At 39.2% G+C, this 17,141-nt stretch overlaps 1 pseudogene; it reads left to right on the top strand.

The window, feature by feature from the left end:
• Window positions 1-10,838: 10,838 nt before the first annotated feature.
• LOC106700956 (large ribosomal subunit protein eL33 pseudogene) lies at window positions 10,839-11,180 on the top strand (annotated as a pseudogene).
• The last annotated feature ends 5,961 nt before the right edge of the window (window positions 11,181-17,141 follow it).

Genomic DNA, 17,141 nt, shown 5'->3' on the forward strand with positions numbered 1-17,141 from the left:
CACAAGGCCTATCTTGGTACCATGGTTTTATGATCTTGGTGCCCTCCCCTGGCCGGCATATGCCAATGCCTCATTACACATATTGGAATAGTCATCAGGCACGTTGGAAAGCAGCCGTTCTTCATTAATTTCCATCCAGGAACTTGTATCTTGAGAACCTGAGGTTACATCCCCTCTGCTAGAGCCTCATCCAGACCGTTGTGCTGTTTAAGCTCATGACTTCTGGTCCCTTGACTTTCACCTATCAGAAAATATATAGTGCACAGTAACAAACATAATTCTTAAAATGGAGCCAAAAAACAGCATCATTCTTTTCATCTAACTGGTTATATGGTCATAAACAGGAAGAAAATTTTTTCTTCTATTTTCCCAAATATTTGGCCAGGATGTGATATCCGATCAAAGGCATTTAATGTTGTTCTGGGCCAAATTTCAAACCTGCATCCCATTAACATGTCCTAGAAACCAAAGCCTCCCCATTTACCTCTCACTGTGCAAATGCATTAGACAGCTTTTGACCTTACTTGTTCGGAGTGTGATGTGACCAACGTGATTTTAGGTTCCCATTTACTCAGTTACTGGGGCAGAATGCCTACTCTCCCATGCTTGGATTCATAAACCAGCACCATAAACAATATCTTCAAGCTTCTCAAAGTAGCTAAAGAACAGACTGCATAGTCATTGAGAACTTACTGTGTACCTATAACTGTTCTAAGCACAGGAAATACAATGGTGTATAAAAGCAGACACAACTATCAGTTTCACGGAAATAACATTTTTAGACAACCTTTAAATGTGTAAGACAAGTAGACGTTCCCCATGAAGCTTAACTATATGAAAGCCCTTCAAATACTTTTAGCTTTAAAACATCTCATTAATTCTATATATAAGGGACTTGGGATGGGGAAAGATGGTTCCAAGAATCGCAATTATTATCGCTAATTAACATTATTATACATTGATGGTAACTACTATATAAGTATTTAAGGATGTCAATGAGAAAGTTCAGGACACAGCAGAAAAGCAAGCCTGTATAAAGTGTAAGTACCCAGTGTGATGTTAATCAAGTAATGATAGAAACTGAGAAACCCTACCACTTTCCTGAAGAAGACAAGAAGAAGTGTAAATAGAGGTGTAAATCTGTATCACCTCTCTGGTTGGGTGAACCATGGGAGATGAAGCTGCTGGAAAGAAAGCTGTGGTATTTAGGAAATCAAGGATGTGTAGACAAACTGAGTTCAGAAAATAATTTGATTGATGGAGAAGAATCATTCTGTTGGATCTTTGATTTGAGCGGAATTTTAGGGAAAGATTGCTTTAGTTCCCAGGCAGATTTTGTTTGTGGATGCTTAAGGGGTCCAGAGAGAGAGCCCACTTACTCGCAGACTCATGAACAGTCAAGTAAAGTGGCCAAAAAAGCAGGATAAGGCTGGGTGAAGGTCAGGTGAATGACACAGGAAAGAGCGTGGGACAACCAGAGACCGAACCTTTGAAGTGAAGCAGTGACTCATTCTCTCGTGTGGGCAATAAACCCTCTCAAGGGAATTCCAAAAATAGTCTATTATTTGAGCAAATACAATGCCCACTTTGAGGATAGATGCATTTATCGTTAATGATTATTTAAAACCAATCCAATGACTTAAGTCATATATTTCTCTAATCATAAATGACAACAGAATCAAAATAACAGGAAAAACAACTCTGATGACAACTGTGCTTTTACACAGGTACAATACTGGCCTTTGAGTTGGACAGAAAGCCTTGCTTTAGAGACATTCAGGGCTCATGTTCAAGGCTGTGTACCTTAAAGTCAGTCAGCATTTAAGTAGAAGGGAAATTTTGACTTCTGCAAGAAACAACTGCCTAAGGAGAGATCAAAAGTTAAACAACTCTGTGGAGATAACAGATATGCTTTGTATGACATCAGGTGAAAGCCAACAGTAGTGGCCACGTCAATAAAACAAAGACATCTGAGAAATTATCCTAAGGGGTCCCTTCCTGGCTCCATGATCCTGATACATCTTTTAATTCATGATGTATGCTAGAGTGAAATAAGGCAGGACTGGTGGAAACAAGAATTTTGAACAAATGCATTCTACTACATAACTGTAGAGTCTAATGCATGTGTTGTAAAGCTATAATGTTTCTCTTCAAGTATATCATTTATAGTTAATTAAACAGGATATCTTGTTCTCTCTACAAAAAGTTGAACATCTACACAAATCTCTCTCATACCAATATTTCAAAGTAACAGATCACTTCAGATAGTTAGCCCCTCTCCTGAAATGTAAGCCCCACCCAAGTGGTGTATATGCATGTTGACCAACATTCATCTGAACCCTAAACAAAACAAAAAAAGAATAATATCAAAAGTGAAGCTTCATTATTTTTAGTTGACTTTATGAGTCTGTTAAATAATATGATCTTGTCATTCTGTGCCACCCACTCCTATGTGTGAGGACTTGATAAATGTCACAGCATTGAGTAAGGTGAAGGTGCTGAACTATATTTAACACGACAGATGCAAGTAGCTGTCAGGTTTGGGATTTGAAGTCAGATGATCCTTTAGGTCCTGTCTCTCTGAATATCTGGAGATCATGCAATTCTCCTGAGACCATCAAATTGGGAGGGAGGTGTTCTATGAATTCAAGGATTGATGGGTACTGTCAAATAGACTTGAGGATTTTTTGTCTTAACTACTATTTATTTTTGGTGCTTATTAGAATTAAAAGATAGAATAAAAATATATCAAATGACTTTTTTTCTCAAATCCTGCCTGTGAAATAAGAGCAGGATAATGAATTCAGAAGGTTATTTTCGAATCAAAGTAATGTCATAGTTTCAAACATGCTGAGCCATTCCATATCCTGAGAAATGAAATGATAACCCAGAAATAATGTCTAAGATAAAAAGTATATTGGATTTGATTTGGTTTGATAGCTTAGTTATCCACAGAAAATGAAGGAAAAGCACTCTGTGCCTCTAGGCCCCCCAGCTCTGTGAGCAGAGGAGGTAAGATTTTCAGCGAGACGAAGTCCTTCCACCCATCCACAGGGCGGTGGGAAAAGTCGAGCATTCTGGTCCCTGTGTCAGCTTATTACACATAGGTACTTCACTTCACTGAACCTTTGAGATTAGGGAATTCATCTTCCCCTGACACCAGATATTAAGCTCAAGAGATGACTGCAGTCAATGAAAGAAATATCTACCATTTTTATCTTTTTTAATTCCAAAGTATAATGGAAGGACAGCCTCTATCAGAGATCTCTGTCTTCTCTAACTATATTAAAAACTAAAATCAAAGACAAGAAACATGTCCTGAGGTTGAACATTTGGAAAATATTTTCACAAAAGCCTATAATACAGGTGCCATTGGCAACAGAGTGAGGAAGAGTTCATGACATTACTACATCACAGACTTGAGTTATGAATTTAAAAATTATCTCTTTTGAGGAATTTGGTCAACTTCAAGCTTATTCTTGTCACTTCTCCATAATATATTTCTGAGGATGGTATTGTTAAAACTTATCAAAAAGAATTATTCCAACTAAATATAAAATAGATAAGCAACAAGGGAAATTAGTATTGCATAGTATAGGGAACTACAATTAGTACCTTGCAATAATCTATAAGGGGAAAGAATCTGAAAAATAATGTAAATATATATACATATATGCATACATATAAGTATATAACTGAATCACTCTGCTGTATACTTGAAAATAACACATTATAAATCAACTATACTTAAGAAAGAAAGAAAAAATTTTTTATTTAAGAAATTATTCCAAGATATATAAAAGAGCTTTTGCTAAGCATTTTGAGATCAAAGGCTCTATAAAAGAGAGGAAACAACCCTTCAGTTGTTACTGTTATGAAACACTGAGCACTTTTTTCCTCTGAACTTCTTGAAGTCATTACCCTTAATTCCATTTAGATAACTATTAGTCATGATTCATGGGTAAATGGTCAGTAGGTATTTTTCTAGATGCTTTTGTGCTTCATAATCATAAGTATAATGGTTTGTTTCTGCCATAACATCAAGTTTTCATTCAATGTAAAAAAAAAAAAAAAGGGACAGAAGACAGAAAAGGAAAATACTGAGGCTAAGCTGCACATAATATTTTAAGCAGATGTCAATCACCCAGGGAAACAAATTACAGTTTAGGTAAATTGTCCAGGCCAGGAATTTGCCAGCAGATTATCTCAGTTTATATCATCAGAAGTTCGGGGTTCTCAAATATTTGCTCCAGAGGATTGAATAAAAGGAATGGTTCTTCATACTGGCCTGGCTCTTACAAACACCATGAACAGCCACCATTGTGGACTGGTAGATGAAGACACAAAATAAATAGGGATTCAATGTCTTAATCCAACAAGCTTCCATCAAGAATAACACTTTTCATTCCATCAACTTCATAGCACAAATTCTTGCTAATTGTTTCCTTATCATCAGATGAGAACTGTTTCCTTTATCAACAAACAGATAGGAATGCCTCCAATCAGTTAGCTGTCCTCTTAGCTCTGGGTCATAGTATTTTAGCCACATTGACTACACGTGTGCATGCTTAGCAGCTTCAGTTGACTGTAGCCTACCTGGCTCCTCTGTCCACAGGATTCTCCAGGCAGGAATACTGGAATGGGTTGCCATGCCCTCTTCCAGGCGATCTTCCCAACCCAGGGATCAAACCTGTGTCTCCTGCATCTCCTGCATTGCATACAGATTATTTTCTACTGTGCCACAAGAGAAGCCCCAGATTGACTACAGTCTAACCCAAACGTTGTAACTGAAACTGAGACATCAAGTTGCCCAGGGAAGACATGTCAGGATATAGAGATACCATTTCTCTCCTCTCAAGACCCTGAGGCTCATTTTTTATTTTTTTAATGCAAAAGTCATCGTGAGATATAACCAATCTTCTGGAATACTTCAGTTATGGCTTTCCCCTACCATTCCAAAAAGAGCAGAAATTTTCTTTCATTTCCATGTCTTCAGTTGGAATTGTAGACTCAGTCTAATTAAAAAACAGAAAATGGGTGCATGGTTTAAAATATATCACTACAGGGGCTTCCCTGGTAGTCCAGTGGTTAAGGCTTTGCCTTCCAATGCAGGGGGTGTGGGTTCAATTCCTGATCAAACTAGGATCCCATGTGACTCGTGGCCAAAAAACTAGAATATAAACAGCAGAAGCAATATTGTAACATATTCAATAAAGATTTTTTAAATGGTCCACATCAGAAAAAGAAATCTTAAAAAATAAATTTAAAAAATGCATCACCACAAAGGTAGCCATTATTATTATACCTATTTTTCTAAGAAGAAACTGAGTTATGGAGAAGCTAATTAATTTGCTCAAGGTCACACAACTGGTAAGTGATGGAATACCAAGCTTTGCATCCAAGTACACTAACTCCAGAGCACCCCACTTTTAATATTTTTGAACAAATGAAGAGAAAGGAGAACCTACAAAAGGCCCTTTCAGAGGCCTCCTTTGTCATTATCAATGTTCTTTGAGTTTCTGGGATGCCAGCATTCACAAAATCTTGTTGATACTAAACATTTAGAAATATATTACAATCTCACATACAGTTCTGGAAGGTAAGATATAATTTCTCAAAAGGCCTACCTTGACATGTTATGTGCAAAAGTGTTGTAATGAAAGTATTTGCATTGGGTGGGTACTCCAATTGGAAAAAAGATAGGTACACTCCATCTTGCGCATACCTCCCCAGAAAAGCTACATAGATATCTCAGAGTCAATTAGTGTCACAACACAACAGGGACGATACTATCAGCTTCTTCACACTGGTCATGATTTGTGTGGATGACTGTGTGCAAAAGGCAGAAGCTTTGCCACCTCCATCAACAAAGCAGACTTATAAAGAGTCTACAGGGCTTCCCTGATAGCTGAGTTGGTAAAGAATCTGCCTGCAATGCAGGAGTCCCTGGTTCGATTCCTAGGTTGGGAAGATCCCCTGGAGAAGGGAAAGGCTACCCACTCCAGTATTCTGGCCTGGAGAATTCCATGGACTGTATAGTCCATGGGGTCGAAAAGAGTCACACACAACTGAGCGACTTTCACTTTCACTTCAAAGAGTCTACTCTGAAGAGTTTGCTTGAAAGTTGTTTAGTCGCAAAGTCAAGTCTGATTCCTTGCGACCCCGTAGACTGTAGCCCGCCAAGCTGCTCTGTCCATGGTATTTCCCAGGTTAGAATACTGGAGTGAGTAGCCATTCCCTTTTCCAGGGGATCTTCCTGACTCAGGGATCCAACCCCACATCTCCTGCTTTGCAGGCAGATTCTTTACCACTGAGCCACCAAGGAGGCCTAATGATCCATGTTTCTCTAGGCAAACTACTTGTACCTTGTACACAATACATACTCAGAGAATGATCCCCATTACTTTTGTCATTGTTTCAACAGCTTCGTCAGAGGGATACACAAACTCACAATCATATAATGGAGAGTGACGATTAAATGTAAGGTCTTGCTGAAGTCAGGCAAGTAATTTTCACCATGTTTACCTAAAAGAAATCATTTCTGGTTTTTAACCATCTCTACCTTTAGCCCTTGGAATCATAAATGACACCCACGTGATTAAGTATGTTCATGTAATAGCTTTTATTACATGGTGATTGCTTTGCTGTGAAATCTACTTATCAAAGGAATGGCAGGGAATAAAACTATTCCCAATGAGAAGAGTTTTCTTGCTTGTTTCCTGCTAATACCTGGAACCCAGTGCAGTTCAGTTCAGTCGCTCAATCGCGTCCAACTCTGCGGCCCCATGAACTGCAGCACGCCAGGCCTCCCCATTCATCACTAACTTCCAGAGTTTACTCAAACTCATGTCCACTAAGTCGGTGATACCATCCCAGCATCTCATCTTCTGTCGTCCCCTTCTCCTCCTGCCCTAAATCTTTTCCAGCATCACTAAGTTCAGTTAAGCCAAATTTTAGGACTTCTCCTCATGTATGAGCCCTGGTGAGACCAATGTGGTCCCAGGCTGCCTTTTTTAAGTATAAAGTCTAAGAAGGGCATAAAAACGGCCCAAAAGATCTTGGCTGAAGCAAGCTGTCCTTCACCCTGGTCTTTGCCTGGACCAAACTCAGGCAGCTCTGTGTTGGCCACACTCAGTATCAAACTGATGTGGTTGACATCCATCTAGGCGCACATCACCAGGATAGACCACCCCAGAAAAGCATGTAGGAAAGCCAAAAGGGCAACCACATAACAACAGACTCTACTTCATTTTCCTCTCCTTTGAAAATCTGCTTAGAGCTTTGAAGAATAAAATTTTTTCATTACTAATTTTTCCCATGGTAAATCAATAATAACATCGAAAATAAAAAGTCATTTTCATTAGAATGACCAGCTGTCTCAGCCTTCCCAAAACACTGCTGATTTATACCTTTTAACCTGGTATAATTAATAGTGTATCCTTTTCTCGAAAGGGTCCTGGTTTGAATAATAATTATGTGGCCCCCAAAGATTTAGCTGCTTAGGACCATCTGTTCATTGGTCTAAATACTCATTGTAGAGCTATACTCAAAATACCTCCATGAAGGCTCTTAATTGTTTTCACAAGGAGGAGTTACTGCAATGTTTCACAGCTTTTCCCTACCCACTTCATCAGAAACATGTCCAAGAACTGTTTTAAAAGATTGCTTTAAGAATGGAAGCTTGTCATTTGCAACAACATGGATAGACGTCAGGGCTATCTTGCTTTGTGAAATAAATCAGACAGAGAAAAACAAATACTATATGATATCATTTGTACGTGGAATCTAAAAAATAAAACATTTGAAAACAAACTAGTGGTTACCAGTGAGAGAGGGGAGGTGAGAGGGGTAAGATAGGGATACAGGATTAAGAGGTACACAGAGGTACAAAGGTACATTTTATATACTACTATATATATATATAATAAATAAGCTACAAAGATATACTATACTGCACAAGGAATACAGCAAATATTTTTAAATAACTTTGAAAGGAGCACAATTTATAAATATACTGAATCATTATATTATATACCTGCAACTAAATATATTTTAAACCAACTATTTGTGTATGTGTGCGTGCTCAGTCACGTCCAACCCTTTGCAACCCCATGAACTAGAGCCCACTAGTCTCCTCCGTCCATGGAATTCCCCAGCCAAGAACACTGGAGCAGGTTGCCACTTTCTATTCCAGGAGATCTTCCTGACCTAGAGATAAGACCTGTGTCTCCTGCACTGGCAGGCAGATTCTTTACCACTGAACCACCTCAGTTCAGTTCAGTTCAGTCTCTCATCTGAGTCCAACTCTTTGCGACCCCATGAATCGCAGCACACCAGGCCTCTCTGTCCATCACCAACTCCTGGAGTTCACTCAAACTCATGTCCATTGAGTCAGTGATGCCATCCAGCCATCTCATCCTCTGTCATCCCCTTCTCCTGCCCCCAATCCCTCCCAGCATCAGGGTCTTCTCCAATGAGTCAACTCTTCGCATGAGGTGGCCAAAGTATTGGAGTTTCAGCCTCAGCATCAGTCCTTCCAATGAACACCCAGGACTGATCTCCTTTAGGATGGACTGGTTGGATCTCCTTGCAGTCCAAGGGACTCTCAAGAGTCTTCTCCAGCACCACAGTTCAAAAGCATCAATTCTTCGGCACTCAGCTTTCTTCACAGTCCAACTCTCACATCCATACATGACCATGGAAAAACCATAGCCTTGACTAGACGGACCCTTGTTGGCAAAATAATATCTCTGCTTTTCAATGTGCTATCTAGGTTGGTCATAACGTTCCTTCCAAGGAGTAAGCGTCTTTTAATTTCATGGCTGCAATCACCATCTGCAGTGATTTTGGAGCCCAAAAAAATAAAGTCTGACACTGTTTCCCCATCTATTTTCCATGAAGTGATGGGACCAGATGCCATGATCTTAGTTTTCTGAATGTACCTAGGAAGCCATATATCAACTATACTTCAATTAAAAAATATGTGTAAGACTGTTTATCATTTCAAATAATAACATTTCCCTGATATTGATAAGGGATGAAATATCACACAAAATTGAACCTTTCCCTTCCAAAGAAATTTTAATTTCACATTTATAAGACTTTTTGTTAAACATAGTGAATGTGTTATATTGAACATAATATGGTCTCTCACTGTTAACTCAAGGTCATAAGTTGCAGATTGCATAGTGCAGGGATATGGTCACTGAAGTAGTTAGAATTTAGCTTGTCCTTTCACTAAATTCTTTCTGTCTCTGCTTTTCTTCCATTTTCCCTTGTTGTCAGTTGTCATTTCTCCAAGCGTCAGCTATTGGAAGTTCCCTAGTCTCTCCACCACTTTTAATTAATGATGTGTTTTAAACTAGAAAGAATCGCAAGGTACCAACGAAAACACCAACCTTACTAAATCAATAGCCCTCATTTTAGAAATGATCCTTAGTCAATGGTTTTTCATCACAAAGTAGATCTAGTCAAGTAAGACACAGAGCTTTGTATAGTCCCTGTCTTCCTCCTAGGAGGACTTTTCCAATATTTCTTTTATTAGATATGTTCTAGACAACAAATTTGCCAAAACACCTAACCTCAGAAAAAGTGGGCCTTTATTAAACCACTGGCTTTAGTTTGTGAATTAGAATAAACAAAAAATGTTCTGCAAAATCCATTACTCTCAGTAGACTGTTAAATAGCAGTGGTGAAAATGGGCATCTTGGTCTTTTTCCCATTTAATACTGTACTGAAAGTCCTAGCTGGAGTAATTTGGCAGGAAAAATTAATAACAAAAGACATCCAAATTGGAAAGTAAGAATTAAAACTATATTTGCAGATGGCATGTTTCCATATTCAGAAAATCCCAATGAATCCAACAAAAAGAACTGCAAGAGCTAATGACCAAATTCAGCAAAGTTCAGGGTAGAAAGGCAACACACAAGATCAGCTGTGTCTCTATACATCATCAGTGAACAGTCCAAAAAGGAAATTAAGAAAACAATTCTATTTACAATAGTATCCAAAAGAATGAAAACCAAGCAATGAAGTTAACCACATAGCTGAAAGACTTGTACATGCGAAAACTATATAAAACATTATCAAAAGAAATTAAAGAATACCTAAATAAATAAAAAGCCATTCAGCATTCATGTATAGAAAGCCTTAGTATTGCTAAAGCGGCAGTATACCCAAAGCATTCTACTGGTTAAGCTCTTTGCGACCCCATGGACTTTACAGTCCATGGAAGTCTCCAGGCCAGAATACTGGAATGGGTAGCCTTTTCCTTCTCCAGTGATCTTCCCAACCCAGGGATCAAACCCAGGCCTCCCACATTGCGGGCAGGTTCTTTACCAGCTGAGCCACCAGGGAAGTCCAAGAATACTGGAGTGGGTAGCCTGTCCCTTCTCCAGCAGATCTTCTCAACCCAGGAATCGAACTGGGGTCTCCTGCACTGCAGGTGGATTCTTTACCAACTGAGCTATTAGGGAAGCCCTGATTAAACACAATCCTTATTAAATTTTCATTTTATTTAAGAAATGGAAACCTTATTCTCAAATCTATATAGAGCTGCAAGTGGCTCTGAATAGCCCAAACAATATTGAAAAAGGAAGAAAGAATTGGAAGATTCACATTTTGCAATTTCAAAACTGACTTCAAAGCGGCAGTAATCAAAACAGCGTAGCAGTAGCATAACAAGAGACTTATAGACCAATGGACGAGGAATGAGAGCCCAGAAACAAACCCAAAGCGCTATTCTCCGGTGCTTTCAACAAGAGTGCCAAGAGCAGTAAATGGGAGCTCTTTAGCCACCTTGGACCCTGTGCAGGCCTGCTGAGAACAGGACTTCTAAAATGACAAATGTGTCTGGAAGAATGTGACCCCAGGCCATTTTTGCTGGCTATAAGCAGGGTCTATGGAACTAGAGGGAGCTCACAGCTCTCCTGAAAATCAAAGGTGTATATGCTCAAGATGAAACTGAATTCTATCCAGGCAAGGGATGTGCTTGTGTGTACAAAGCAAAGAACAACACAGTAACTCCTGGTGGAAAACTTAACAAAACCAGAGTAATCTGAGGAAAGATAACTCGTGTTCATGGAAACAGTGGCATAGATTGTGCCAAATTCTGAAGCAACCTTCCTGTTAAGACCACTGGACACAGAATCAGTGTGATGCTATACGCTTCGAGGATTTAAACTTACTGAAAGGTAAATAAAAGTGTGAATTTGTAAAATATAAATGGGAAAAGAATAGTCTCCTCAACAAAAAATTATGGAGAAAGTTATAGGGAAAGTATATAAATGGGGAAAGTATATAAATGCATGCAAAAGAATAAAATCAGACCTTAATGCTCCATAATAAAAAATTAACTCAAAATTGATCAATTACCTAAATAAACATAAGGTCTAAAAGTAAAAGCTATTGGAAGAAACACAGAAGTAAATTTTATGGCCTTGGATTTGGTGATAGGACCTAAGATATGAGGCCAAAAGCAAGAGCAACTACAGAAAAAATTAGATAAATCGAATTTTATAAACATTAAAATATTTTGTGCATCAGAGAATGTTATCAAGAGAGCAAAAAAGACAACCTACAGAATAGGACAAAACATTTGCAAATTACATATCTGTCAAAGACAGTATGTAGATTATAAAAAACTATTACAACTGAACAACAAAAAGACAAACAACCCGATTAAAACCTGGACAAAGAGTATGAATAAACATTTCTCCAAACAAGATATATAAATGGCTGACAAGCACATGGAAAGATTTTCAACATCTTTGGTCATTGAGTGCTTGCGTGCTCAATCACTTCAGCCATGTCTGACTTTATGTGATCCTATGGACCGTAGCCCACCCGATTCCTCTGTCCATGGGATTCCCAGGCAAGAATACTGGAGTGGGTTGCCATGCCCTCCTCCAGGGGATCTTCCTGACCCAGGAATTGAACCTGCAGTGGCTCAGACAGTAAAGCGTCTGCCTACAATTCGGGAGACCCGGGTTCAATCCCTGGGTTGTGAAGACCTCCTGGAGAAGGAAATGGCAACCCACTCCAGTACTCTTGCCTGGAAAATCCCATGGACGGAGGAGCCTGGTGGGCTATAGTCCAAGGGGTTGCAAAGAGTTGGACACAACTGAGCGACTTCACTTCACTGCACTTCACTTCTCCTGCACTGCAGGCTGATTTTTTACTGCTAACCCATTGGTCAATAAGGAAATAAAAATTAAACTACAGTGAGCTACTTCTTGACATCTACTATGATGACTATACCAACAACAACAACAAAAATCAGTGTTGGCAAGGACATAGAGAAATAAGAACACTTAAACATTTTGTGGAAATCTAAAATCACAGTGGATACAGCCACTATGAAAAACAATTTGGTGATTCCTCAAAAAGTTAAACACAAAATTACCATATGATCCAGAAATCCTACTCCTAGGTATTTACCCAAAAGAACTGAAAAACAGGTGTTCAGACGAACGTGTGTTCATCAATGTTTATAGCAGCACTATTCGCAATAGTCAAAAAAAGGAAAAAACGCAAATGTCCATAAAGAGATCAATGGATAAACAAATTGTGGGACATCCATATGTGCTTAGTCGCTCAGTCATGTCTAACTCTTTGCAACTTCAAGGATTGCAACCCGCCAGGCTCTTCTGTCCAAGGAGAGTCTCCAGGCAAGAATAAGGAGTGTGTTGCCATGCCCTCCTCCAGGGGATCATGAAATATTACTGAGCCACACTTCCCTGGTAGCTCAGATGACAAAGTGTCTGACTGCAATGCAGGAGACCTGAATTCAATCCCTGGGTCGGGAAGATCCCCTGGAGAAGGAAATGGCAACCCACTCCAGTACTCTTGCCTGGAAAATTCCATGGATGAAGGAGCCTGGTAGGCTACACTCCATGGGATCCAAAAAGTCGGACACGACTGAGCAACTTCACTGGTTCACAAAAAATAATGTACCTTTGCTACAACACTGATGCTCCTTGAAAACATTATGCTCCATGAAAGAAGTCATGCACAAAAGGTTACATATTATAAGATTCTTTTATATGAAATACCTAAAAAAGGAAAATCCATAAAGGTAGGTAAGTGGTTCCCAGGGGATTGGCTGGGTGGGTAGAATGGGGAGAGAATATTTAATGTACAGGCTATTATTCTGGAGTAATGAAAATATTTTTAAATCCGAGAGAAGTGGTCATTGCATGACATTGTGAATGTACTGAATGCTACTAAATTGTGTACTTTAAAATGGTTAATTGTATGGTCTGAGGATTTCAGTTCAATTGAAAAAAATATTACTTTGTTGGTGCGTGCTTAATCGCTCCAGTCATGTCTGACTCTCTGCAACCCCCATGGACTGTAGCCTACCAGGCTCCTCTGTCCATGGGATTCTCCAGGCAAGACTACTGGAGTGGATTGCCATTTCCTTCTCCAGGGTATCTTCCCAACCCAGGGATCGAACCTGAGTCTCTTGCACGTCTCCTGCATTGGCAGGCTGGTTCTCTATCACTAATGCCACCTGGGAAGCCAGGTAAATAAATGTATATTTATTAAATTCCACTCCAGTGTTCCTGGTTCTCATAGTTTTTCACATTAAATATCAATCACGTTGGCTTTCAGAAAAATCACTGTTATGAACAAAAAGTTTTAAAAGTGACAATCATGTCTCTTTTAAAGCTCTTTGACAGTAAATGGTTAAAAGGATGAGCTTCCCAAGTGCACTAATGGTAAAGAATCCGCTTGCCAATGCAGGAGATGTAAGAGATGCAGACTAGATCTCTGGGTCAGGAAGATCCTCTGTAGGAGGAAACGGTACCCCACTCCAGTGTTCTTGCCTGAAGAATCCCAAGTACAGAGGAGCCTGGCGGGCTACAGTCCTTGGGGTAGCAAAGAATTAGACACAACTGAGCTCCTGAGCACAATGTTAAGAGAATTAACCAAAAATAGATGACAAATATGAATAAATTCCCTGCTGTGTCTCCAGAATAGTTATTTTCACGATACATATATTGACATGAAGTGAAGTGAAAGTCACTCAGTCATGTTCAGCTCTTTGCCACCCCATGGACTATACAGTCCATGGAATTCTCCAGGCCAGAATACTGGAGTGGGTTGACATTCCCTTCTCCAGGGGATCTTTACAACCCAGGGATCAAACCCAGGTCTCCCTCACTGCAAGAAGATTCTTCACCAGCTGAGCCACCAGGGAAGCCCATTGACATGAATCCAAGTGTGAAAAAGTCTTTAGCAGAGCCCAGTATGTCTAGTGAATATTTTTAAGGACTTGTCTCAATCTAACAAAACCAAGACCACCTACTTCCACCGCTAAGGATCACCAAAAGAATGTTCTTCTGTATTCTAGGGAAGCCTGAAATACAAGCAACAGTTAAAGGGAAGATGCAAAGAGAAATGGGAAAAAGTAAAAGAGGAACTGAGAAGATTATGAATAAGAGATAACTATTAGGAAATGGATTTCCTTGATAACCCCTCAGCTAAACTATAAATTTCTTACCTCCATCAAAATGATTTTTCAATCAAGTCTAGTCCAGGAGGATGGGGCAAAAATATCTAACACTATTTTCTGAAAAGGTACCTCTCAGAGTTCAGCAGGAAATCATTTGACCAAAAAGCAATTTGTATGAGAGGACTCCGGGATCAAGCAGACAAATTATTTGAAAGTGTATCTCCTTTTATAGGTTCTTCATGTATTAGTATTTTGGGAGGCACCACCCACTCCAGTGTTCTTGCCTGGAGAATCCCAGGGACGGGGAAGCCTGATGGGCTGTCGTCTATGGGGTCGCACAATGTCGGACATGACTGAAGCGACAGCAGCAGCAGCAGCACGGAGCAATTCTGTTTCAATTGTGGTACATACACATAACATAAAATGTATCAATTAAGCCACTTTAAAGTGTACAATTCATTGTCATTTAGGACCATAACAATGTTGTACAACCATCACCACTATTAAGTTCCTGAATGTTTTCATCACTTCAAAGGGAAACGCCCTACTCATGAGCAGTCCCACCCTTTCTGTTTCCCCTCAACCCTGAGACACCACTAATCAGCTTTCTGTCTCTGTGGATTTACCTATTTTGGATACTTTTTATAAATGAAGTCATACAATATGTAGAGTTTTGTGTCTGGCTTCTGCAACATAGCATTATGTTTTCAAGTTGTGGCTAAATAATAATCCATTGCATGGATATACTACAATTTGTTTATTCACTGATCCCTTGCTGGATATTTGGGTTGTTCACACCACTTGGCTATTGTGAATAGAGCTCCCATGAACACTCAGGTACGAGTTTCTGTCTGAACATCTGTTTCCAGTCTGGGGGAGTAGAGACCTTGGAGTGGAATTGCTGGGTCATGTGCTGAGTCTATGTTTAATTTTTGAGGAACTGCCACGCTGCTTTCCATGGTGGCTGAACAGTTTTACATTCCCACAAGTCACGTATGAGTCACACTTTTTTATATATCCAAGTTTTGGGGTCTATTTTGTAGCCATTTAGAAAGGGTTCTCAGTTTTGTTTGATTTTTTAAAATTTTGTTCTCTACAAATTATGCGTGTTCTTCACTACTATAGCAAAATGCAAGAAACAACTTGAATGTCCAACTCTATGAGACTGCTTAAATCAAAAATGATGTATAATGACTAAGCAAAGTCATCTTCCAATCTTCTTACTGCATTTAGCAATTTTTTTAATGTTTATATAAATAAATGATAGCTGATGTCACCCACACCTTCCCACAATCATTTGACCAAGAAACACTCTCAAATCCTAACAGGAGTTAAGATAAAATACTAACTTGAGTTGCTACAAAAATGACCCCAAATTTATCTGAGATTTTTGAACTTTGTAATAGACCAAAAAAATAAATGGGAAATTAAATTTTTAATATGCTGCTAGAAGGAAGAATGACTGAGAAGGCAATGGCACCCCACTCCAGTACTCTTGCCTGGAAAATCCCATGGACAGAGGAGCCTGGTAGGCTGCAGTCCATGGGGTCGCTAAGAGTCAGACACAACTGAGCGACTTCACTTTCACTTTTCACTTTTCTGCATTGGAGAAGGAAATGGCAACCCACTCCAGTGTTCTTGCCTGGAGAATCCCAGGGACAGGGGAGCCTGCTGGGCTGCCGTCTGTGGGGTCACACAGAGTCAGACACGACTGAAGTGACTTAGCAGCAGCAGAAGGAAAAATGATGTTGCTATATCCAGTCTTGATATAAGAAGCAATATGAATAACTAATAAAAATAACCTATCTGTTCAGGCCATTGTTACATACCAGACTCTGTCTGAAACACATTACAGTTGCCCTCAAAACAACTTTTTCATGTACCTGCTACTGAGGTTTTCAGTCTATAAATGAGAGAACAGAAGTTTAGTGAGATTAAATAATACCTGAGGTCCCACCCGGGGTAAAAAATAAATAAATAAATAAATAATACCTGAGGTAAGAGTAGATAGCTGAAGTCTGGACTTGAACTCATGTTGTTATACTAAATCCCAGGATCTCAGCAACTATGCCTATTTTGTTCTCATTGCCATTTGTAATATGAAAATTTCTATTTATTATGGGTACACCATAGCAAAGGTGGAGATACGATTACACCAAATGTGGTGTAATGCTTAGGTAATCGTGAATTAAACTTTTTGAAATGTGTAGCTTATCTTCAGCATCTTTTATAGAAACCAAAGACTGTGATTATTAATATTTTCTTTAAAGTGTTCCTGTTTCAGTTCATTTACAGTAGAAGCAGTCTGAGTACCACAATATCTCATTTTTCTGTGTAAACGTCTCTGTCAGTAGTAGATCTTGGGAAGTGAATTTGAGTAATGAAATTGGTGGCACCCTTAATGCATGGAATAACAGGACTAATCCATATTGAAATAGAGAGACAGGATACACAGCACAGATGAGTGATCTTCAAAGCACACTCATGTCAGTTTGACAGTAAGTCAGTAAAAGGTTGTCTCCTTGTCAGGGATGGATGGAATCTCAGATGCGTTAAGCAGTCTTCTCACATCTAATTTTTAAATACAATTTAGAGGGCAAAAAGAAAAAAATCTATGGCTAGTATTTCCTTTTACAGAATAACCTGTGGCATCTCATGGAATCCAACAAGGAAACTTTGAAAA

This window comes from Bos mutus, chromosome 20 (genome assembly GCF_027580195.1).
Source record: "Bos mutus isolate GX-2022 chromosome 20, NWIPB_WYAK_1.1, whole genome shotgun sequence".
Classification (NCBI taxonomy): Eukaryota; Metazoa; Chordata; class Mammalia; order Artiodactyla; family Bovidae; genus Bos; species Bos mutus.